Source organism: Myxocyprinus asiaticus, chromosome 15 (assembly GCF_019703515.2).
Source record: "Myxocyprinus asiaticus isolate MX2 ecotype Aquarium Trade chromosome 15, UBuf_Myxa_2, whole genome shotgun sequence".
In the NCBI taxonomy this organism is placed as follows: Eukaryota; Metazoa; Chordata; class Actinopteri; order Cypriniformes; family Catostomidae; genus Myxocyprinus; species Myxocyprinus asiaticus.
The window spans coordinates 34,286,787-34,312,221 of record NC_059358.1 but is presented as its reverse complement, the minus strand read 5'-3'; the positions used below and the strand labels follow the sequence as shown (position 1 = coordinate 34,312,221).

The 25,435-nt window shown below is 42.2% G+C and overlaps 1 protein-coding gene and 1 pseudogene across 1 annotated transcript in view; one reads left to right on the top strand and one right to left on the bottom strand.

The window, feature by feature from the left end:
• LOC127452486 (syndecan-2-B-like) overlaps positions 1 to 25,435 on the bottom strand; it is a 662,603-nt gene that overhangs the window by 182,789 nt on the left and 454,379 nt on the right. The gene's annotated exons all lie outside the window — the stretch shown is intronic.
• Positions 1 to 25,435, top strand: part of LOC127452687 (serine/threonine-protein kinase ULK4-like) — a 258,846-nt pseudogene that overhangs the window by 127,047 nt on the left and 106,364 nt on the right.

The following is a 25,435-nucleotide window of genomic DNA, read 5'->3' as shown; positions in this document are numbered from 1 at the left end:
TATCCACAGTAAAACAAGTCCTATATCGACATAACCTGAAAGGCTGCTCAGCAAGGAAGAAGCCACTGCTCCAAAACTTCCATAAAAACCTAGACTACAGATTGCAAGTGCATATTGGGGCAAAGATCTTACATTTTGGAGAAATTTACTCTGGTCTGATGAAACAAAATTTGAACTTTTTGGCCATAATGACCATCGTTATGTTTGGAGGAAAAAGGGTAAGGCTTGCAAGCCGAAGAACACCATCCCAACCGTGAAGCATGGGGGTGGCAGCATCATGTTGTGGGGGACTGGTGCACTTCACAAAATAGATGGCAATACGAGATAGGAAAATTATGTGGATATATTTAAGTAACATCTCAAGACATCAGCCAGGATGTTAAAGCTTGGTCGCAAATGGGTCTTCCAAATGGACAATGACCCCAAGCATACCTCCAAAGTTGTGGCAAAATGGCTTAAGGACAACAAAGTCAAGCTATTGGAGTGGCCATCACAAAGCCCTGACCTCAATCCAATAGAAAATTTGTGGGCAGAACTGAAAAAGCGTGTGCGAGCAAGGAGTCTTACAAACCAGACTCAGTTACACCAGTTCTGTCTGGAGGAATGGGCCAAAATTCCAGCAACTTATTGTGAGAAATTAAAAAATTTAAAGGCAATGCTACCAAATACTAACAAATTTTATGTAAACTTCTGACTCACTGGGAATGTGATGAAAGAAAAAAAGCTGAAATAAATAATTCTCTCTTCTATTATTCTGACATTTCACATTCTTAAAATAAAGTAATGATCCTAACTGACCTAAGACAGGGAATGTTTCTACGATTAATTGTCAGGAATTGTGAAAAACTGAGTTTAAATGTATTTGGCTAAGGTGTATGTAAATTTCTGACTTCAGCTGTATATTACTGGATCGCTGATGCAAAGGTAAACTGTCAGCAAGAGGTGAAGCCACCAGAAGTGTTCAAGCGGCCATCTTGGTACGCCCAAACTGTCATAGAGCATCAATGACTAACAGGCGAAAACACGCCCGTTGCATCATCTCCGAACTGCAGATACGACAGTTGCATTTCGCCCTCTAGTGACAATCATGTTTAATATTTAATTTGCTTGTTATGGAAAATATTCTTTACTAGTGACAAGATACACTATATTGCCAAAAGTATTCGCTCACCCATCCAAATAATTGAATTCAGGTGTTCCAATCACTTCCATGGCCACAGGTGTATAAAATGAAGCACCTAGGCATGCAGACTGCTTCTACAAACATTGGGCCGCTCTCAGGAGCTCAGTGAATTCCAGCGTGGTACTGTGATAGGATGCCACCTGTGCAACAAGTCCAGTCGTGAAATTTCCTCGCTACTAAATATTCCACAGTCAACTGTCCGTGGTATTATAACAAAGTGGAAGCGATTGGGAATGACAGCAACTCAGCCACGAAGTGGTAGGCCACGTAAAATGACAGAGTGGGGTCAGCGGATGCTGAGGCGCATAGTGCGCAGAGGTCGCCAACTTTCTGCAGAGTCAATCGCTACAGACCTCCAAAGTTCATGTGGCCTTCAGATTAGCTCAAGAACAGTGCGTAGAGAGCTTCATGGAATGGGTTTCCATGGCCAAGCAGCTGCATCCAAGCCATACATCACCAAGTGCAATGCAAAGCGTCGGATGCAGTGGTGTAAAGCACGCCGCCACTGGACTCTAGAGCAGTGGAGACGCGTTCTCTGGAGTGACGAATCACGCTTCTCCATCTGGCAATCTGATGGACGAGTCTGGGTTTGGCGGTTGCCAGGAGAACGGTACTTGTCTGACTGCATTGTGCCAGCTGTGAAGTTTGGTGGAGGGGGGATTATGGTGTGGGGTTGTTTTTCAGGAGCTGGGCTTGGCCCCTTAGTTCCAGTGAAAGGAACTCTGAATGCTTCAGCATACCAAGAGATTTTGGACAATTCCATGCTCCCAACTTTGTGGGAACAGTTTGGGGATGGCCCCTTCCTGTTCCAACATGACTGCGCACCAGTGCACAAAGCAAGGTCCATAAAGACATGGATGAGCGAGTTTGGTGTGGAAGAACTTGACTGGCCTGCACAGAGTCCTGACCTCAACCCGATAGAGCACCTTTGGGATGAATTAGAGCGAAGACTGCGAGCCAGGCCTTCTCGTCCAACATCAGTGTCTGACCTCACAAATGCGCTTCTGGAAGAATGGTCAAAAATTCCCATAAACACACTCCTAAACCTTGTGGAAAGCCTTCCCAGAAGAGTTGAAGCTGTTATAGCTGCAAAGGGTGGGCCGACGTCATATTAAACCCTATGGATTAAGAATGGGATGTCACTCAAGTTCATATGCGTCTAAAGGCAGATGAGCGAATACTTTTGGCAATATAGTGTATATGCGGATCGTGATGTCAGAGCATTCACCTGCCCCGGTGTTCAGTCTATCAGTACAGCACAATGATCACCAAAGGAAGTGGCAAAAATGTCCACAAGTTTTAATGTAAGTAGGAAAAGCTGTAATATCTGCTTGTTTAGGTTGATAAAACATTCTTACCCCCGAAAGGGACTTTAAAAAAGTCAGACCCGGATTTCTAAATGCCTTAAATGCCCAGAATTTGCTTGTTTTCATATTGAAGTGCTCTCTGAATTCATACATGGATGCATGTCATAAATACATGTTCGTTTGCCATTTAAACCTAGTGTATCAGTTTAATTTTAACCAGCTTTGCTTTGTGTGTCTCCCTCGATCTCTGCACACCCGCCGAGTGAAAAAGGCACTTTTTGAAACATAAAACAAGTAACTCTTAAACACTTTGATGATCACATTAAATAAGTCTGTAAATGTTTATTTGTATCTTACCTAAGTTTCAATGAATATGTTTACATTCAGCTGATCTGTTCCAGAGTATTCCTTTAATTTGTTCAATAATCATAATCATAATTATTATTATTATTATTAATTAACTTTTAGAGTATTATTATACAATAGTAAAGGAAGTCAAGGAAATCCTTTGAGTGTGTGTATTTATTGTAGCCTAGTTTATTGGTTTAACATGCTTTTTATTAAAAATCTGGTGAAATTCTTCTCCGGTGCCACTCTCAATACATGTTAAAAGCAATCCAAATTATTGAGCATCTAGTTTACATCTGAGATGTTGGTCATGTGGAGCGCTCACAGATTACGCGCCATTCTGAGAGATGAAAACAGAAGTGCATCATGATAGCCCCATGTGTGCTATGTGTGTGTGTCAACAGAGCAGCACACAATCACTGAAACGCGCTGTGCATTCAGACTGTGCATTCAGACTGACTTCTAAAATGCCTTTTACAATTCACAAAACTATCATGTCTTCAGGAGAATTTGAATCAAATGCAGGAGTCATATGGACTACTTTAATGGTGCTTTTCTTGTTCCTTTGCTATTTTTGGAGCTTGACAGTAACAACCATGACTAACACACAGTATCTGATTTGGATCTGCTTCATCAGACCAATACCTGATCCGGTTAAAAGCATCAGTATCGGAGCCAATACCAAATCAAAATCAAATCAAATCACTTTATTGTCATACAGCCATATACAAAAGTGCAATGGTGTGTGAAATTCTTGGGTGCAGTTCCGATCAACATAGCAGTCGTGACAGTGATGAGACAGTACCAATTTACAATAACATCAAATTAACACAACACAATTTAAACATCTGATATACACATAATTACACTCAACAATATACAAATAATAACATACACTGTACAGTATACCATACGCTGTTTTTTTTGTTGTTTTTTTTGTTTTTTTTACTATATAGACACACATTATTCAATAAAAATTAAATAATATATATATATATATATATATATATATATATATATATATATATATATATATATATATATATATATATATATATATATATATATGTATATATATATATATATATATATATATATATATATATATATATATATATATATATAGAATGTACAGTATTGTACTGTATTGACATTCAGGCTGTCGGTTGATAGTCAGTTATCCAGGTATCGGATCAGTGCATCCCTTAACAAAATGCTTCTGCTGCCACAATTTTGGCTTTCCTTCACCTCATAAAGTTCACATTTTTGGTGGTCTCACCACTTACTCTGCTCCGCTGTCAGTCCTTCAAATTCACAACAAGCCTGCTTGACTCCCCTAGACAATGAAAATACCCACTCAGCTACGCTCACTTGGCACCAGTGGACACAACAAATGGAAACATGATAAATACTTTTCCATTTAAATAATATATCAATGTTCCGTATATATATATACTGGTGACCAAAAGTTTGGAATAATGTACAGAGTTTGCTGTTTCAGAGGGAAATTGGTAATTTAATTCACTAAAGTGGCAGTCAACTGATCACAAAGTATTGATGTAAAAAAACAGCACCATCAATATTTGAAAAAAGTCAAATGCTCGTCATTGTTTATACTTGCATATTATTGTTTGTACAGATGAACGTGGTACCTTCAGGTGGTTGGAAATTGCTCCCAAGGATGAATCAGACCTATGGAGGTCCACAACTCAGTTGAAAGCTATTTGGTTTGTTAAATGAAGTTTAACATTGTCTTTGTGTTTGTTTTTGAGTTGCCACAGTATGCAATAGACTGGCATGTCTTAAGGTCAATATTAGGTCAAAAATGGCAAAAAAGAAACGGCTTTCTCTAGAAACTCATCAGTCAATCATTGTTTTGAGGAATGAAGGCTATACAATGCTTGAAATTGCCAAAAAACTGAAGATTTCATACAAAGGTGTACACTACAGTCTTCAAAGACAAAGGACAACTGGCTCTAACAATGACAGAAAGAGATGTGGAAGTCCAGATGTATAACTAAACAAGAGGATAAGTACATCAGAGTCTCTAGTTTGAGAAATAGACACCTCACATGTCCTCAGCTGACAGCTTCATTGAATTGTACCTGCTCAACACCAACACCCGCTCATGTACAACAGTTAAGAGAAGACTCAGGGGTGCAGGCCTTATGGGAAGAATTTCAAAGAAAAAGCCACTTTTGAAACAGAAAATAAAAAGAAAAGGTTAGAGTGGGCAAAGAAACACAGACATTGGACAACAGATAATTGGAAAAGAGTGTTATGGATCTTAACCCCATTGAGATTTTGTGGTATCAGCTAGACTGTAAGGTGCATGAGAAGTGCCCGACAAGACAGCCACATCTATGGCAAGTGCTACAGGAAGCGTGGGGTGAAATGTCACCTGAGTATCTGGACAAACTGTCAGCTAGAATGCTAGAATTCCGACCAGCAGAAAGCTGTCATTGCTGCACATGGATGATTTTTTTTATGAGAAATCTTTTAAGTAGTTTAAAAAGTTCTCAACATTTTAATAGTAATGTTTCATGTTATTAATGTCCTGACTATACATTGTGATCAGTTGAATGCCACTTTGGTGAATAAAGTACCAATTTCTTTCCATAAGAGCAAAATCTGTTCATTATTCCAAACTTTTGGCTGCCAATGTATATATATTGGGGAGAAATCCAACCCTGGACATGTTCTTGGAAAGATTTTGTGTGATGCACCATTAACCTGACAGACTACAGACCATTTTCTATGTGAACCACAATCTCTTTATTGAAGTACAGTCTTTACAGTGAATAAGGATTGTGTAAATGGGTCACCAACCAGACTGGTCTGAAATCTGTGTAAGGCACTGTATTTTCTCACCCACCCAGTTGACCCCATTTACCTCCGCAAATGCCCGTCATTCAGAGAGATGGACGAGTGATCCCTACTTGCCTATTAAAGACCTAATGGAGCACATACAGGACACGAATAAGCCTTCAGTGAGAATAAGCCACAATCTCTCTCTCTCTCTCTCTCTCTCTCTCTCTGGCTCTCCCTATCTGTCTTTTTTGGTCTGTCATGAGATAAAATGGTCCTATTCATTATACCTGCTTACTCTGTTGTTCCTGAAGTGTGTGTGTGTGTGTGTGTGTGTGTGTGTGTGTGTGTATGTGTGTTTTGTATTGACTCTTGTGTATGGTTGGTAATTGTAGGGGTAATGATGTTTGTTGGGAAGGAGAGTGCAGACAGATGAGAGATCATTGACTGTTTTGAATAGGCAGACTGGAGAAAGGACACACAGTGCACACTTGAGAGTACTGATTGCTCATTGTGCATCACTGTTCTATCAATGGGCTCCATGCACTGTGAGCGGCTGTATATTTCTAGATGTAATGTGAATACATACAGTTAGTACAGGTAATGTATTCCTGGTATGTCTGAATAGCTTTCTTTGTACATATTATCATCGGTTGTGTTTGAGATATGGCATGGTGGTTAGCGCACATGCTCAGACACATTGATCTCTGTTACTCTTCTGGGAGATGTGAGTTTGAGCTGGGCTTTTTATCTTGTCTGTATTGATATGAATAGAATATGCATAAAGCCTGAATGATTTCAGTAGTTTTCTGCGAACATTTTAAAGATCTTTTGAAATATGTAGATTTATTCCTTTATTTCCTTTGTTGAAGTTGAAATGAAAATAAATAAAAAAAGACTTGTCCCTTTAACTACCAACTTGTCTTTAGTTCATTTCACAGTCAAAAACCATGATTTGTACCTTGCTGTTGCTAGTTAAAGGCTGGTGGTATTGGGGGAGGGGACAGGCTCATTTTTAGAGAGCAACTCATTAATAGGTTTGGTCCGTTTTCTCTGAAGAGAAAGACTCAAATTTAATATGTGTTTGCTAAAATTTTACTTTGTCAACCAAGGTTATACACAAGCATTTAGGAGTGCACTATCATATACTGTAGTTGTCTTCAAAGTTTACGGAAATTAACTAATGTCTTAACATGCTATCAGAGTTTTCGTAAATATGAGTTTCCGGGAAGTTGCATGAACATGAACGCCCCCCTCAAGTTGTAATTACGACTGGGGAAATTAAAAATTAGAGTTCCCAAGAAATATTTAAGAATGAACCTGACGTCCTCCATGTTTTCTATATTTTTTTGACAACAAAGCACTTGGACATGAAGTATTCCTAATTAGGACTTTAAAAGTGGCTAGTAGGATAATTCCAATAGCACGTGAAGGCACCGCTACACATTTTCTACAAAAATGTTATGGAGTCTTTAACAAACTGCATTTTTGTTGATGTCCCTGTTTTTAGCTGTTGTTGAGTTTAAAACAAATTTTCACTCAATCCCTTCAAAATACACAATTATTTCAGGGTGGTAAAACTGGCATTTCACTTCTCAGATGTTTTGACCCTAAAAATCCCTAAATCCCACATTTTGAGCCAAGCTGACTTCTAGCAGACTTTAAGACACAAAGAGGATCATTCTCTCTCTACCTGTGGCTTTGGGTTCATATAGCAAAAATACCGCAAGTAAGTGGGAGATTTACTCCTATAGACCTCTGAATTCACCTTACCTCAGGTACTGGCAGCTCTCTCTCTCTCTCTTTCTCTCAAAAGTCAAAGAAACCGTATCCTTCATGGAGGACACACTCTTGGGAGACTGTCCAAATAACTCTAGCTATGTAATATATCACTGTATTGACTTTGAAGGGCACTTTAAATATACCAAATGTGAACCTTCAACTAATTTCATTCCATCTGTCTCTCCTTTTCTCAGAGTATTGTGGCATTTTGCATTAAGCATCTTTGCATACATACGGTAATTGGACTGGGAATAAAAGAGCTTAATCAACAAGTGAGTCATTTTCAATAAAGATTAATGGATAATAAAGTCCATTACTCTGAGCCAAACCCTCTAGAGAATGTTCTGTCTCACAAGCTGTGTTTCAAAACCTAGAGAGCTGCCTGTTTAGACAGCGTTTTTGGGCATCATAGAACAGTTTGAATGTTCGATTCAAGTGATTCAAACCTAGTAACACAGTCAATTAAATTGATTCAAACATAATGAGTTGGCTACCTAGACAGAATTTTTGGGTGTCATTGGCACATTTGAGCATTCTGTTCAAGCCAAGTGAGCTGGCTAGCTAGACAACATTATTTGAGCAGTATGGGCCCATTTGAACATTCAATTCAAGCCTAGTGAGCTGGCCAGAGACACTGCATTTTTGGGAATCATAGACACACTTGAACATTTGTTTTAAATCTAGTGAACTGGCTGCCTAGACAGGATTTTTGGGCATTGCAGATCCATTCAAATGTTCACTATCAATGTTCGATTCAAGTGATTCGAACCTAGTAACATTATCAATTAAATTAATAAGATCCTAGTGTGCTGGCAACCTAGACAGCATTTTTGGGACGTGTGGTGATGGGGGCTTGGTCGTGGGTCTGTCTGTGGGAGAGAGAGCGGTAAGGCTCGTCACCTGTGTTGTCATTATCTCTAACACCTGTTTCTTGTTGTAGTGATGGTGGAGGGAGATATAAAAAGGCACAAGAGGCATCAGAGTGACAGAGAGAGACCAGAGAGAGAGAGACTGTACCTGTTTGTGCTCATTAGAAGCTTTACTCGTTTGTGTGTGTGACTACTTGGCCACTGAGTGCCTTTTTGTTTATGTTTTATGAACGACGCTGAAGAGTAATAAACATACTCACGTTGACAGTTCGCTGCCTCCTGACTCCTTCATTACCCAGACAATGTACCATTTACCCAGGAATTCTTGGAGGACAACGTCGTTATGGAGTCTTCACCACTGGGCGAAGTCATCAAGTCCCTCACCAGCATCCAGCAAACACAACATCAGGCCCTCATGAAGTTAAGCCTGGAGCAGCATTTCCAACTCCTGCTCCAGGCTCAAGTGGAGGACCGACAGGCATTCCCGGAACCTGATGGACCGAGAAGGGGCTGCAGCTGTGACCCCGGAGCCCACATTGCTGGTGACCCTCGTCAAAATGGGGCCAGGCGATGATCCCAAGGCCTTCCTCGACCTGTTTGAAAAGACTTAAGTGTGGAAGTGGCCTTCCGACCAGTGGGCAGCCCGTCTGTTACCGCTACTCTCTGGGGAAGCACAGCTAGCAGCCCAGCAACTTCCAGCCGCTAGCCTCCTCGAGTATAAAGACCTGTAGAGGGCCATCGTGCAATGGGTTGGCCATACTCCCGAACAGAGCCGCCAACGTTTCAGGTCCCTGAGGTTCGGGAAATGCAGCCGCCCGTTTGCTTTTGCACAACAGCTCTGGGATGCCTGCCGGAAATGGTTGCTGGCTGAGGGAGCCCGTGGCAATGTGGAGATCGGCGATCTGGTGACACTGGAGCAGTTCATCTCCCAGCTTCCTTAAGGGATGGCAGAGTGGGTCCAGTGCCACTGCCCGGCTTGCTGGAGGAGGCAGTCCAGCTGGCCAAGGACTACATGGTGGCGTTTCCGGGAGGCAGCAAAACAGAAGCTCTTCTTTCTCTCTCTTCTCTCTCTCTCTCCCCTGCTTCTCAACCCCCTCCCTCTCATCCCTCCCTTTTCCATCCTGTTCCAACTCCCCGGAGGTGGGGAGGAGCCCCACCCAAACCCCTTCCCTGATCTAGGAGGTCCTTCCTCCTGTCTGTGTGCCCCACTTCTCCTGTCTCTCTCCGCTCTCCTCCCCAGGTCAACAGGACTGCCCCCCGGTCTGTTGGGGCTGCGGAGAAGCCGGGCACTTCCAGGATCAGTGCTCGGCGATGGAGGTCGCGACACTGGTCAGGATCACTGACGGTCCGCGGGCCACCCCCGATCAAGCAGGGACATATCGTATTCTGGTGAGTTTAAAAGGGGATACATACCAGGCTTTGGTGGATTCAGGCTGTTCTCAATCCTCTATTCACCAATGCTTGGTGCAAGACGGGGCATTGGACATGGATAAATGGGTGAGGGTGCGGTGTGTGCATGGGTATATTCACATGTATCTGGTGGTTACCACTGAGATACTATTCAGGGGAAAAAAGCATAGAGTAGAGGCCACAGTTAATTCCCACCTCTCCCATCCACTGATTTTGGGAACAAATTGGCCTGATTTTAAAAATGTATTAAGGGAAATATGTGTGGATGGGTCATGTAAAATGTTATCTCAGTGTATGTTGTGCGATGCTATGGCTGGAGAGGCGGTGCCAGGGCTGTCTACGTATGCTCCGCATCAAGATGACGCAAGAGAGGGAATTTCCATCCTCAGGGTGTTCCCTGGGGGGAATTTTCCTCTGGAGCAGTCACGTGATGAGTCCCTCAAGCACGCATTTGACCAAGTGAAAGTCAACGATGGTTAATAGCTCCAGCCTGGCATTGCACTCACGTACCCATATTTTTTATTATTAAAGATTGACTGTATCGAGTGACACAGGACACTCAAACAAAGTGGGTCAAACCCCTGTTATTTGTAGTGCGAGAGGTCCCGCAAGCCTTCACAGGGTTTTCCCCATTCAAGCTGCTGTATGGGCATCGGCTGCGTGGCGTGCTCAATGTCATACAGGAAGCTTGGGAGGAGGGACTTTCAAAGAGTAAAAATGAAATTCAGTACTTTCTTGATCTTAGAGCAAATCTCCTAAAATCATGGAGGGAGGCGGTCCCTGTGGCCTTAGTAACGGTAGTCCCTGAGAGGGTGAAGCTTGGGCCGGAGGTGACTCTCAAACCAAATTCATTCACCCCGGTCCCATGTGGAGACCACCTCTCACCGTCACAGCTCACAGACGTGGCCAAGTTGCAATTGGAATTTTGATGTGTTCTTGCCACTCCCCGGTTGCACGAACCTCATAGAGCACCACATCAAGACCACCCTGGGAGTGGTGGTTCGTAGCCGCCCCTATTGCCTTCCTGAACACAAAAGCTTTTGCACGCTCCTAATTTCTCTCTCCCCTTTATTTTGCAGATGGATGCATCTGACAGAGGGCTGGGGGGCAGTGCTCTCGCAGGAGGTGGAGGGGGAGGAGCGACTGGTGCTGTACATTAGTCGTAAGCTCTCGTTGAGAGAGACTAAGTACAGCACCATGGAGAAGGAGTGTCTGGCGATTAAGTGGGCTGTCCTCACTCTCCACTACTACCTGCTGGGGCGGGCTTTCACCCTCTGTTCAGATCACACCCCACTCCAGTTGCTCCACTGCATGAAGGATACCAATGCGCGAATCACCCGTTGGTACCTGGCACTTCAGCTGTTCAAATTTGAGGTGATCCACAGACCAGGAATGCAGATTGCTGTGGCTGACTTTCTCTCCAGAAATGGGGGGGTTGGGATTTGGTGGGCCGGATGTTGCCCTGGCCTGAGTCTGGCGGTGGGGATATGTGGTGATGGGGGCGTGGTCGTGTGTCTGGCAATGGTAAGGCTCGTCACCTGGGTTGTCATTATCTCTATCACCTGTTTCTTGTTGTAGTGATGGCGGAGGGAGACATAAAAAGGCGCACAAGGCGTCAGAGTGACAGAGAGAGAGAGAGATCAGAGAGAGAGACTGAACCTCTGTGTGCTCGATAGAAGCCTTTACTCATTTTTGTGTGTGACTACTTGGCCACTGAGTGCCTTTTTGTTTGTGTTTTATGAACGATGCTGAAGAGTAATAAACATAGTCATGTTGACAGTTTGCTACCTCCTGACTTCTTCATAACCCAAACAATGAACCTTCTACAGGGCGTTATAGGCACATTTGAACATTCGATTCAAGCCTAGTGATCAGGGCAGCTACACTGCATTTTTGGGAATCATAAACACACTTGAATGTTTGTTTCAAACCTAGTGAGCTGGCTGCCTAGACAGGATATTTTGGGCATCATAGATGAATGAATGAATGAATGTTATATTTATATAGCATTTTTCTGACACTACACTAAAAGCACTTCACATAGTGCACAGGGGGTTCTCCTCAACCACCACCAGTGTGCAGCATCCACATGGATGATGCGACAGTGGCCATAGTGTGCCAGTACGCTCACCACACACCAGCTGTTCACACACTTGATTCAAACCTAGTAAGCTGCCTCTCTAGACAGGATTTTTGGCATCATAAATGCATTTGATTCTAACAATTCAAACAGTTTGAATCTAGAGCACTGCCTATCTAGTCAGTATTGTTCAGCATATATTCAAATGTTTGAATTGGAACCTTATGTTCTATGATGCCCAGAAATGCTGTATAGGTTGGCAACTCACTATGTTTTGAAACACGCCCCTCCATTTCTCACTCACTTTTTTTTCTGTCTCAATGTGTTACTTTTTCCCTCCCTCACTCCCTCTTTCATCCTTTTAGCCTCATACTTTCTCTCTCTCACTTGTCGCTGGTTTAGTCAAAGGTAATTTTCCCAGATGACTGATCTTGGCACAACAGAGCATTCACACCTCAGCGGTCCCGTTCAGTGCCAAAGCCCAAATGCATGCATAAGTGTCTCACTAATGAAGACGGAACACGGGCCCAGTGCCATGAAGTAAATATGTGTGTCGCAAGCTAAATATGTGTGCACTTGTGTGTCCCAACAGGCTTGTTATAGAGAGTCGTCTCCTGCCTGCTGTCTTTCAAGTCATAGAGGTAAGTGTGCTTCTAAGCCTGCTGGATTTGCTCACTGTCTGTTTGCTTGTTTTATTTATTGCCTTGGGTTTTCTGCTCTGACTTTGGTAAGCAACTGAAATTACCAGAAAATGATGAGCTTTATGGAAATCAGAAAACACTATATTAAAAAAATTTCCCATGTTGCAGAAGTGCATGTAGTATTTTTAAAAAGAAGACAGTCTGTCCTTCATTTTATCAGCTGTCCTAAAAATATATATGATACATAGAGAGGTTTTAAAGGACCCATTCACCCAAAAATGAAAATTTTGTAATTATTTATGAACCCCCATGTTGTTCTAAACTCATATGCTGTTTTTTGTCTGTGGGACATAAAAGCAGACAAAATTCCAAAGAATCTTTACGAAGCTCTTTTCTATCAAATCAGAGTTCATAGTGAGCATGGCCATCAAGTTTCAAAATGGACAGAAAAACACTTAAAAAAGATGTTTTGTTGGGTAAACTATTTCTACACCATAACTTGAAACATGGTAATTTATAGGTGGTTAAATAATTCAAAGGCAGTTTAGCCTTGTAAATTGTGTGTGTGTGTGTGTGTGTGTAACAGTCAGACCTTTCCCCATCCTTGTATCCATTGAGTTATTATGCAAATGAGGCAGTGGGGGTCTGACTTATCAGAATGTAATGTGTAATTGGGTTGCAGAGTTAATGGAGTGTGGATGTGAGGTCTTTTCAACAGCAGGTTGCATTCTCATTAGAGAGGGTCCTGCATCAACTGTTAACAGTAAACACCAACCCCCCGAATGCACACAAACCCATACACACTCACACACACACACACACACACACACACACACACACACACACACCACACACACACACACACACATGTTGGTGCAGCTATCATTATGAGGACTCTCCATAGACATAATGATTTTTATACTGTACGAACTATAGATTCTATCCCCTAACCCTACCCTTAAACCTAACCCTCACAAAAATCTTTCTTCATTTTTAAATTTTCAATAAAACATTTAGTATGTTTTTTAAGTGATTTGAATTATGGGGACACTAGAAATGTCCTCATAAACCACATTTATAGCATAATACCCTTGTAATTACCAGTTTGTAACCTAAAAAAAGTCCTCATAAACCACTTAAACCTGCCCACACACACACACTTAATATAAACTCGCAACTATTTCCAATATAGGCCACAGTAATGGAACATTCACAGAGATGAGAAGCAAAGAACTTCCTTTAGATTTGCCTCAGATTTTTCTTTTTCATTACAATTTTTGAAGCTTTCTGATGAAAGCTCATTCAGGGTTCCCATGGATCCTTAAAAAGTCTTAAAATGTATGACAAGCTATCACTAAAGATCAACTGTTGATGATGATTATGTAGTGTTGATGAAATATGACAATGTTTACTTTTAATTGTTTATATTGTAATAAGCTGTAGATTATTGTAGGAGTGCACATTGTAAATCCTTTATTTGTTTGAATGAGCAGCTGGAAGCAAACATTTCAAAATAAGAGTCCCCTGTGTATTTCAAAGTTAAAGTGCCTTTAAAGTTAAAAGTTATACAAAGTTCCATGCATAAAGTGCATCTGGAATTTAATTAAATTTGGACTCTTGTAGCCTCTGTCTGGCCCTCCCCGTCACAGGAAAGAAAGACAAAGAACATTTAATATAGGCTACCAATTTTTAAAAAAACTATTGGGATACTAACTGGCTTTCTTACAACACATGATCAAATCAGCACAATCCAGTATCGGTCGACCTCTAATTTGTATTTATATAATGTACAAAAAGCAATTTCAATGTGATATACTTTATATGTGGAAAACATGTCTTGAGTATCTTAAACTTACATATAGCCTACCCTGTTTTACTGATAAGCAATGTTAAGGTCATGTTGAATGTGTGCCCCTACCTGTTTAAGTAATTGTCTGTGATACATGATTTATTTTGAGATTGTATTGGTTTGTTTTGGTATGGGGATTCAGTATTAATTTTATTTGTTCGGGTCTTGAAAAAGGTCTTAAAAAGTCTTACATTTGATTTTAAAAACTCTGCAGCAACCCTGTCATTGTTGAGCTGCCCAGCAGCAATCCTGAGCCAATCAATTTTTAGCCGTAACCTGAAGAGAAAAATTACCATTGCATTAAAACCACTTTTCAAGGTTAATGTAAGCCATAATCCCAGAGTGTTTCATGCAAGTGTAATTACCATTACCATCGGCCAAACTGACCAAAAAAAATCCAGAATTATTTCATTATAGAGCCCTTCATATGCAATCATTATACAAAGCATAAAAGTGACCAAATATATGATTAACATACAAGTAATATAAAAGCATAAAATTTGCATGCATATGACAGCAAAAAATAAACCTGAAAATCAAGATCATAAATTACACAATTACACTATGACAAAGAGTCATGAGATTCAGTATCCCTGCTCCTCTGCTGGTTTTCTCTCAATGCTCAGTAGTGAGCTGATTGCACACCTGTGATCTTCATTTACCATTTCATTTTCATTTTCTCTCCTATGCACATACCTGAGGTCTGTAATCACATATGCAGTATGTTTTCTATGCTGAGCTGAATCAAATGGTGGGAGAAGATCATTCTGCTTTCCTTTCTGGATACCTGACATGATAATATACTGTTTTATTTTATATATATATATATATATATATATATATATATATATATATATATATATATATATATATATATATATACACACACACACACACACACACACACACACACACGAGAGAATGCCCTTTTACCTGTGACCTTTGTGGCTGCTTTTACAAGCATGCTAGCAGTCTGCTTAACCATAAAAATACACACAAAATAGGCAACTTCAGCTGCTCATATTGCAACAAGCCCTAATCCAACTACAAGGCCCTGCGCAACCACATGTGCATCCACATTCAAAAGAAGCACCATATCTGATCAACTTGTGGCAAGGCTTTTCAGCTGGCCCGCTTCCTTCGGAATCACCAGAGAGTCCACGAGGAGGGCCACACCCGTTTTGGCTGCCCCACCTGTAGGAAGAGCTTCCAGGTTCGATCTGGACTGGCCAGGCACTGCTGTGGGGACAACCAAGTAGGCAGAGAGGGTGTAAGGAAGGCCACTTCAAGCACAAGAGAGGGAGAGGAGTGCCAGTTCATGAATATGATCTCCAATCCAGCTTCCTCTGTACCATACGTGTGCCAGAATTCGGAATTTTCTGAAGTTTGGACAGTATGATTAGTGGAGACCAGAGATGTGAGCAGTGTGGCTGTTCCTATAGGCATGCCAGCTCCACACCATCGGCATCTAGCACTGCGCTGTGTGCCTCAAGACCAATTCCAACCTGCTCGCACTCAAGAACCACCATCGCATTCATTCTGAAACTCGACGGAACCACTGCTCTGAGTGCGTCAAGGCTTTCCATGTCTCTTCTCAGCTACAAAATAACCTCCATGTGCATCAAAAGGAGCGTGAGTTTGCCTGCACTCTGTGCCAGTGGAGCTTACCCACCCAGGCTAGCTTCCATCTCCACTTGGAAATGCAACATTCCTATTCTGATTTCCTTGCTGAATTTGCAAATTTTCTATCAGACCTAGTAGTTACTGTAGATAGAGCTTTAATTGTTGGTGACTTCAACATTCACATAGATAATGAAAATGACACATTGGGATTAGCATTTAACGATATCTCAACTTGCTTGGAGTCAGACAAAATGTGACAGGACCAACTCATCTCCACAATCATACGCTAGATTTAATTCTGTCATATGGAGTTGATGTTGATACTATAGAAATTCTACCACAGAGCGATGATATCTCAGATCATTACCTAGTCTCTTGTATGCTGCAATCAGCTAGTGTTACCCAATCTACACCACGCTGTCATTCAGGTAGGACAATTCTTTCGACCACAAAAGATAGCTTCACTAATAATCTTCCAGATCTATCTCATACACTCAGTAAGCCCCAAAGTCTGGAAGAATTTGATGAAATAACAGAAAATATAAATACAGTCTTCTCTAGGACTCTTGATAGTGTAGTTTAATCCTTCTATTAAAGAAAATTTAAGAAAAAATCCCTGCACCATGGTACAATAATCACACTCATGCTCTCAAGAGAGCAGCTCTGAAAATGGAGCGCAAGTGGAAGAATAAAAAATTAGAGGTATTTCGCGGTGCATGGAAGTATACTGTCTGTAGCTAAAGACAGGCACTAAAATCTGCCAGGTCAGCATATTTTAGCAAACTCATAGAAAATATCCACAACAATCCTAGATGTTTATTCTGTACTGTGGCTAAATTGGTTAGGAATAAAGCCTCAACTGAACCTGATATTCCATCACAGCACAATAGTAATAACTTCATGAATTTCTTTACTGACAAAATTGAAATAATCAGAAATAAAATTGGAATTATGCATTCATCTGTCACAGTACCTCAGAAAACAGTGTGAAACTTCAATCCTTCGCTGTCATAGGTCATGAAGAGCTAACAAAACTTATCGAAACATCAAAAGCATGTATGTTAGATTCAATACCAACTAAGCTCTTAAAAGAGGTATTCCCTGTAATCTCAGAACCTGTTCTTAATATTATTAACTCCTCGCTATCCTTAGGACATGTCCCAAGAAACTTTAAAATGGCAGATATCAAACCACTTATTAAGAAGCCACAGCTTGATCCTGGAGAATTGGCTAGTTATAGACCAATTTCAAATCACCTGTTTATGTCGAAAATACTAGAAAAGTTTGTGTCCTCCCAATTATGTTAATTTCTACAGAGAAATAGTATATATAAACAATTTCAGTCAGGATTTAGGCCACACCACAGTACAGAGACTTCACTTATCAGAGTTACTAATGACTTGCTCTTATCATCTGATCGTGGCTGCATTTCTCTTCTAGTGCTTTTAGATCTTAGTGCTGCCTTCGACACGGTAGATCACGATATTCTCGAATTATGTTGGCATTTGTGGACTTGCATTAGCATGGTTTAGGTCCTATTTATCAGACTGCCACCACTTTGTCTGTGTAAACGAGGAACTGTCAAATAAAAATAAAAAAATAAGTATGGAGTGCTACAGGAATCAGTTTTAGGGCCTCTGCTCCTTAAATATGCTTCCCCTGGGAGATATTATCAGGAATCATGGAATAAGTTTCCACTGTTATGCTGACGATACCCAACTTTATATTTCTTCGAAACCCGACGAAATTTCACATTTCTCCAAATTAGCAGAGTGTATCAATGAAATCAAAGATTGGATGGCCAGAAATTTCCTTCTACTCAATTCCGACAAAACAGAGGTACTAGTTATTGTACCAAAAACCTCTAAAAATAAGCCGCTAAAATATAATTTGTCTCTTGATGGATGTACTGTTACATCGTCTTCTACATCGAAGAAGGCGTTATATTTGATACCAATATGTCATTTGAAAATCAAATGTTTCTAGAACAGCATTCTTCCACCTAAGAAATATTGCTAAGTTACGACACATGCTCTCTGTTGCTGATGCCGAAAAACTAATTCATGCATTCATGACCACAAGACTAGATTATTGTAATACATTACTGGGAGGATGTCCAGCAAGTTCAATAAATAAACTGAATTATTTTCCAAGAAATATGATCATATTAGCCCCATTTTATCGTCGTTACATTGGCTACCTGTTAAATTTCGTATTAATTTTTAAATTCTGTTGACTACATACAAAGCTTTGAATGGTCTAGCCCCACAGTATTTCAGTGACATTCTACCATGCTATATTCCATCAAGTTCATTACGATCACAAAACTCTGGCCTGTTAATAGTTCCTAGAATATCAAAATCCACAAAAGGAGATAGATCCTTTTCCTATTTGGCTCCTAAACTATAGAATAGTCTCCCTAACACTGTTCGGGATGCAGACACACTAACTCAGTTTAAGTCTAGACTAAAGACTCATCTATTAAGCCAGGCATTCACCTAATTTATTCTTCATCACACAATTAGGCTGCCCCAAAAATGGATCTAGTGGCTTACTTCGCAGAACTAAGCCAGGCGGACTCAACTATAAGGGAGTTTTCCCACTTCTTCTCCACCGTTGCCTTCTACACTGGATTTGATGATGCCATTCTAAAGTCCATATACAAGTTTGGACTCACAACACGCCAATGGAGGGAATTGCCGGATTCCAGAGATTACACTTGGGAGGAATATGTGAGGCTAATACTCGACACACTCGGTTCAGAGGATCCTCCTCTCTCAATCCCGGTTCCGGCTTCCGAGTCTTCCACGCCTGAGTCCGCTCCACGCCATGTCACAACCACATCTGATTCAGCTCCAAGCCATGTCACAGCCACGCCTCCGTCTGCTCTGTGCCCTGTCGCAGCCGCACCACAGTCAGCTCCACGCCATCTCACAGTCAAATCTGAGTCCGCTCCACGCCATGTCACTGCCACGTCTGAGTCCGCTCCATGCCATGTCACAGCCACGTCTGAGTCCGCTCCATGCCATGTCACAACCATGTCTGAGTCTGTTCCACGCCATGTCACAGCCACGTCTGAGTCTGCTCCACGCCATGTCACAGCCACGTCTGAGTCTGCTCCACGCCATGTCACAGCCACGTCTGAGTCGGCTCCATGCCATGTCACAGTCCAGTCTTCCACAACTCCTTGCTCCAAGTATTCCACGGCACCTTGCTCCAAGATTTCTGCGGCCCCTTTCTCGAAGCCCTTCACGGCCCTTGTCTCCAAGTTGAATTATCCGCCACTGATATCGGTGCATAGGGCCACGAAGACCCTTCCCCAGAAATTGTCAGTGCCCTTGCCTGCCACGGTCAATGAGCAAATGCCCACGCCTGCCACAGCCAACGAGTCAATGCCCACACCTGCCACGGCCAACGAGCTGGAAGCTTCCTCCGTCCCAGAGCGTTGTCAATCTCGTCTGTCCCAGAGCGTTGTCAATCTCGTCCATCCCAGAGCCAGCGTTGCCAGCCTCGTCCATCCCAGATCCTGCATTGCCAACCTCGTCCATCCCAGAGCCTGCGTTGCCAGCCTCGTCTGTCCCAGAGCCTGCGTTGCCAACTTTGGCCTCCCGGAGGAGGAGGAGGAGGAGAAAGGGTTTCGTTTCCAAGTCTCTGCCCATGTTCACGACCACAGAGGTTGTCTCCGAGACTCTGCCTATGCCCACAACCACAGAGGTCATTCCCGAGTCTCTGTCTACGCCCACGACCACAAAGGTCGTTCCAGAGTCTCTGCCACGGCTTCGCCCCTCGAGCCTCTCACGGCTCCGCCTAACACGTCTTCACCCCTCGAGCCTCCTATGGCTCCGCCTTCCACAACTCCACCCTCAGAGTCTTCCACGGTTCCAGTCTGTAGTCTGTGGCCACCACCCAGGCCTCCTGTCCCTGTCTCTAGTCTGTGGCCACCTCCCAGGCCTCCTGACCCTGTTTCAGCCCTGTGGCCGCCAACTAAGCCTCTTGATCCAGACCCAACCGTGAGGTGGTCTCCTGGGTCTCCTGGCCAACCGCCTGATCTGCTTTGGTCTTCTGGGTCTCCTGGTCATCCACTTGATCTGCTCTGGTCTCCTTGGTCTCCTGGCCAACCGCCTGATCTGCTCTGGTCTTCTGGGTCTCCTGACAATCTGCCTGATCTGCTCTGGTCTCCTTGGTCTCCTGGCCGTCCACCTGATCTGCTCTGGTCTTCTGGGTCTCCTGACAATCTGCCTGATCTGCTCTGGTCTCCTTGGTCTCCTGGCCGTCCGCCTGATCTGCTCTGGTCTTCTGGGTCTTCTGACCGTTCAACTGATCTGCTCTGGTCTCCTTGGTCTCCTGGCCACCCACCTGATCTGCTCTGGTCTCCTTGGTCTCCTGGCTGTCTGCCTGATCTGCTCTGGTCTCCCTGGTCTCATGGCTGTCCACCTGATCTGCTCTGGTCTTCTGAGTCTCTTGGCCATCCGCCTAGTCTTCTCTGGTCTCCCTGGTCTCATGGCTGTCCACCTGATCTGCTCTGGTCAACTGAGTCTCCTGGCCATCCACCTAATCTGCTCTGGTCTCCCTGGTATCATGGCTGTCCACCTGATCTGCTATGGTCTTCTGAGTCTCTTCTGTTTGACTTGTGTTTTGCCCCTGTCGTCTGTTTCCCATGGACTACATTTCCCATAATTCCCTGCCCTCATCACTGCCAGCTGTCCTCGAATGTTTTCACCTGTCTTTCATTACTCATTATCCATTGTGTATTTAATGCCCTGTTGTTTGCTTAGTCTTTGTGTGTTTTGACCTCTTGTGTATGACCAGTGCCCATAGTGGATGTTTCCTTTGTTCCTCTGTTTTCCCATCGTGGATGTTTTCCTTGGTCCTGTGCTTACACCGTTATGTTGTACTTTGTTTATTTAATAAAACTCTATTTAGCCACACCTAGATCCAGCTCTTGGGACTTCCTTCCTAACGTTCCATCAAACGTTACACAAAGGACAATGCATCTATATGAACTTCTGCAGTTAATCCAGGATGAACTTCAAAGACATTAGTCATTAATCTTACAGTTCTTACACAATCTTTGTTTAAACACTGGCCCTTAACACTTACTTAGTTTAATAATTTTAAACCATGACTTGCACTGCACATAAATAAGTAATATTGGCATTATATTCATGCTGTTAGCCAGAGGGGAACTGGCACCCACAGTGAGCCTGGTTTCTTCCAAGGTTATTTTTCTCCATTAACCAACATCTTATTGAGTTTTGTGTTCCTTGCCACAGTCGCCTTCGGCTTGCTCACAGGGTTTCTAAATACAATTATTATTTAATTACTTATTTTTATACACACTTCATAATCATATTTAATCAAACTACACAATGATGACTCTAAGACTTTATAGATATTACAATGCATGATTTTCTGAAAAGCTGCTTTGAAATGATGTGTGTTGTCAAAGGCACTATACAAATGTATATGTCCTCTTATTGTCTGATTCCAATACTGACAAATGGCAATATTTGAAAAGAAATCACACATTTTGGCCTTGTGCATCCTTAATATATGGTATAAATAGTTATTGCTTAGAAGTTGAAGAATTGCTCTTAAAATATATTTTTTTAATACATTTGAGGGACGATAAGAATATAGAACCAATTACCAAGTTTTGCGATAAATGATTTGGCCTACTACTGTATCACCCTTTTCAGAGTCTTGTTATTCTTGTTATTAAGCTATCTTTGATTTTGAGGCCATACTGGACACATTTTAACTGCTCCAGTCAGAGTGTAGCCTGGCCTCTGAATCTCAGTATAATTAAAATGTGGTCCATTTATCCTCATAAGAACATAAAAGGAAGCTGAGGACTCTAATAAACAAGTGATCACTAATGAACAAGAAGAGAGAGAGGTTTTTTTTCTTCTTACTCCTTTGGCTATCTCAGCAAAGCTAGTGAGCTGTGAGAGATGTTAGGTACAACCTCACATCCTCTTAAATCCCAATCCCTCAATACTGCTGCCCTGCCAGTTCACAATCTGCCCTGCCTGCTTGTTGTAACAAGCCAAAGGATTACTGCTCACCAAACATTTGAATTGTGTTAATGTGCTGAGACGTGTTGTCTTGGTGTATAATAAATCTCAAAGCACCTTATTGGTTGCAACTTTAAAAACAAAAAACAAGACTTATACTGATGACAAAGTCTGAATTGTTTAACATACAGTATATAGCCAATTCAGCACTATGAAGACAATGCTAGGAGTCAATTAGCAATTATACAACTCAAGTCAACAAGAGATCTACAGTAGGGGCATGTTTAAAACCAAATTGAAAATGTAAAAATCAAATCTAAACCTGGAAGCAAACAGAACATTTTAGGATTTTGAAACATTAAAACAAAGAAATATTTGAATTGAATTATTTGACATGAATGATCAATATTTAAAAGTCTGCATTATTTCTAGCAGTCATGGCTTGTAGAGTGCATTTCAGCTTGAGTGTATGCAAAAGCCTGTGATTTATTTGAACAGCTTTACTCTTTACTTGAGTCTCTTAAGTATCAAGGCAGCCATAAACCATATCAAGAACAAGATAATCACCTCAGCTTTTATCATTGTAGCGTTGTTGAGGGAACATTTCTGGTGTATCACTCCAACTGAGCTTTTCTCAGTGTTTGCATTACCATGGCCTTCTGTTGAATGTGACCTGACAGTATAGCTCGCACAGGAAAATAATTCATTAATGTTCTTGAGAGCTGAGATGTGCTCACTGCCAAACTTTCTGAGCAAAAAAGTGCGCAGAAAGCTTTTAGCTGTTCTTGTCAATCTAAGGACCTGAAAGAGGAGGAGAAAGAGGGTATTTTAAGATAATAATAGATGTAAGTGCAAGGTAGTGTCATGTTCTTAGTATTTTTACTTTAATACAGTGTAAGACAACAGGCGCACTGAAAAAACATTTTTAGGACCTTAAAGTTATGTAATCTTTAAAATATCATATTTGAAATATGACATAATACCTTTTAAAATCATATAAACTGAAATATTTTGATGGTTGTACAGATTGCATCAAATGGCATCATCAAATCTTAGTCAACCCTTTGACTTTACAGTTTGGTCCAGCTTTAATTCCAAGATGGTCTTAAATAGTTAAATTGTAGATTATTCTGGTTTGTTAAGGCTGGTTCACACTACCCCAACAAATGACATCAACCAATGGAAATTGGTGTTTATTGCCAATTGTTGGTGCAGTGTGTACTAGCCTTTGCTGGCAAAAGCAGGTTACACTGGCTATTATTGGAGGTAGACCAGCTGGACCAGTGTAGCCAAACCCAGCATGAATTGTGTAAACCAGCAATTGAGCTGGTCACCATCTGAATCTGCTCAGCTATTCTAGACTATATTTTTATATTTTTCCAACTAATTTTGTGAGAACTGTTCAGAGAGCCAGGTGCCATGTAAACACATGTATAACTACCATGTAATATGCTGTAAATATAGGCTGTTGCTCTTATTTGAAAGTTACTCTTGCGGATCAGCTTGCTGGTCCTGTTGTAAAGACATGGACAAGGGCAGTTACAATGAAGTAAACAGCAGTTAAGTCACTTTTTCTGATACTGTAGCTTCACTAGACCTTGAGCATGGGAAATTACTTCGGACCCTGCAACGACATATGTGATATCTCTCTCGAGGGCTTCTGTTTTTAATAAATAATAAATCACAATGTATCCTTTGTATTGAGCCAAGTGGACAATCTGTGACGTTTTGATCTTTTATTGGTAACACGTCTTCTCGTCACACAAATTCCCAGCTTTAATAAACTTGAGCAGAATTGTGAAAATGTGGAATTTCTTCGCATGAGCTTGCGTTTCCAGTCACCTGCATTCGGATGTGTATGAATGGAACTGAATGGAAGCAAAGTCTAGTGTGACTGCACCTTGTTGGTGGTAAAATATCCCATCCTACCTTGTATAGTTATCATACAGTGTGATTTTGAGGGAGCCACTTAACTCTGCATGACATGAGCGCTGGTTTGCTCCATGTTAAACAAGCTGTTTTCAGCACTGGGCCAACATTAAATGCTTCCCCGTTGTGTCTCCAGTGTGTGTGTGTGTGCTATATTTATGTGTGGACTGAAGGTTCCTGATGAATGCACTACCCCTCCACTCCACCTCTCCCGAGGCTCAGTGCGGAAATAAAGGAGAAAAAGTAATGATTCCAGGCCTTGAAAATTCTTACACAGTCTGTGAAGGGGCTCCCAGATTCCCCTGAGACAGACATACCATTCTCAATCTGTGTGTCAGCCTGCAGTTGGCCAGACCTCTCTCTCTCTTTCTCTCTCTCCTCAGTCTCACTTAGACCTCTAATTAAAACCCCCATTGATTATTTCCCCTCCTTTTTCTGCCTTCTTTCTGCTCTCCTTTGTCTGTTTTTCATGTTTTTAATCGGCCCCTGGACCTGAGCTCTCTGCAGGATTGGACAGTGTCTTTGACCCTAGTCGAAAGACACAAACAACACCATCCCAGCACCTCTGGCCTTTCCCAGGTCCCCCCGATGGCCTCATCCAGCCTCAGGTGTCCACCCTGTGGGAGAGACAAGAAGGGCAGGGACAAGGTTCTTGTGGTCTGACTGCATCTCTGCCCTTTCTGACTGGGTTCACTCTCCATTCATATTAGACATCTACACAAAAGTGGAACTGATAATCTGCGCATTTTGGTATTGCTGGTGTATAGCGGACGTTGCTGATTTTCACACACAACAGTCATCATGGTTACTTGCATAACCTCCGTTCCCGAGGGATCACTCTTGGGAGCCCAAGACACCTCTGGTCTTTGATAAAAGGCCAATGAAAATTGGCGAGTGGTATTTGCATGCCACTCCCCCGGACATACGGGTATAAAAGGAGCTGGCGTGCAACCACTCATTCAGGTTTTATGCTGAGGAGCCGAGACAAGGTCCGGCCATTTCAGCGGGTAGTTCAGCATTGTGGCAGGAGGGACACAATGTCTCATTCCCTCCATCAGGGAACGGAGGTTACGCAAGTAACCATGATGTTCCCTATCTGTCACTCACTCGACGTTGTGTCGATGTAGTGACACTAGGGGTCCCTATACAAAACGCCGCAACTGGCTGAACTGTGTTACGTGAACTGGCGGTGTGCGACGGGCAGACAACTGTGTACCTCGTAGCCAGTGCACCAGGCCGACACGTAACCTCCCCCAACATAGTTATGAGTGTCAAATAGCCCTTTGGGGACAAGTTGACTATCCAAAAGATAGAGACAGGCTAGCCCAGTCGTGGCCTCTTTTCCCCTTCTTTTTTCCACTCTCTAAAAAAAGGGGGATTATCCGACTGGGCCGACCAGGTCTAGTCAGGGGGTGTCCCTCCCAAAGGGAGGACACCGCGGAGACCAGACCTCGCCCAGAGAGAGGAGGGAATATTTAAGTGGAAATACGTCACATGGTCTTGTCGAGCTATGTCGGAAGTATGTCATGTGGGGAAGTCTCATGGTAGGTCCTACCCAATGGGGGAGGAGTTACTACAAACATGGAGAC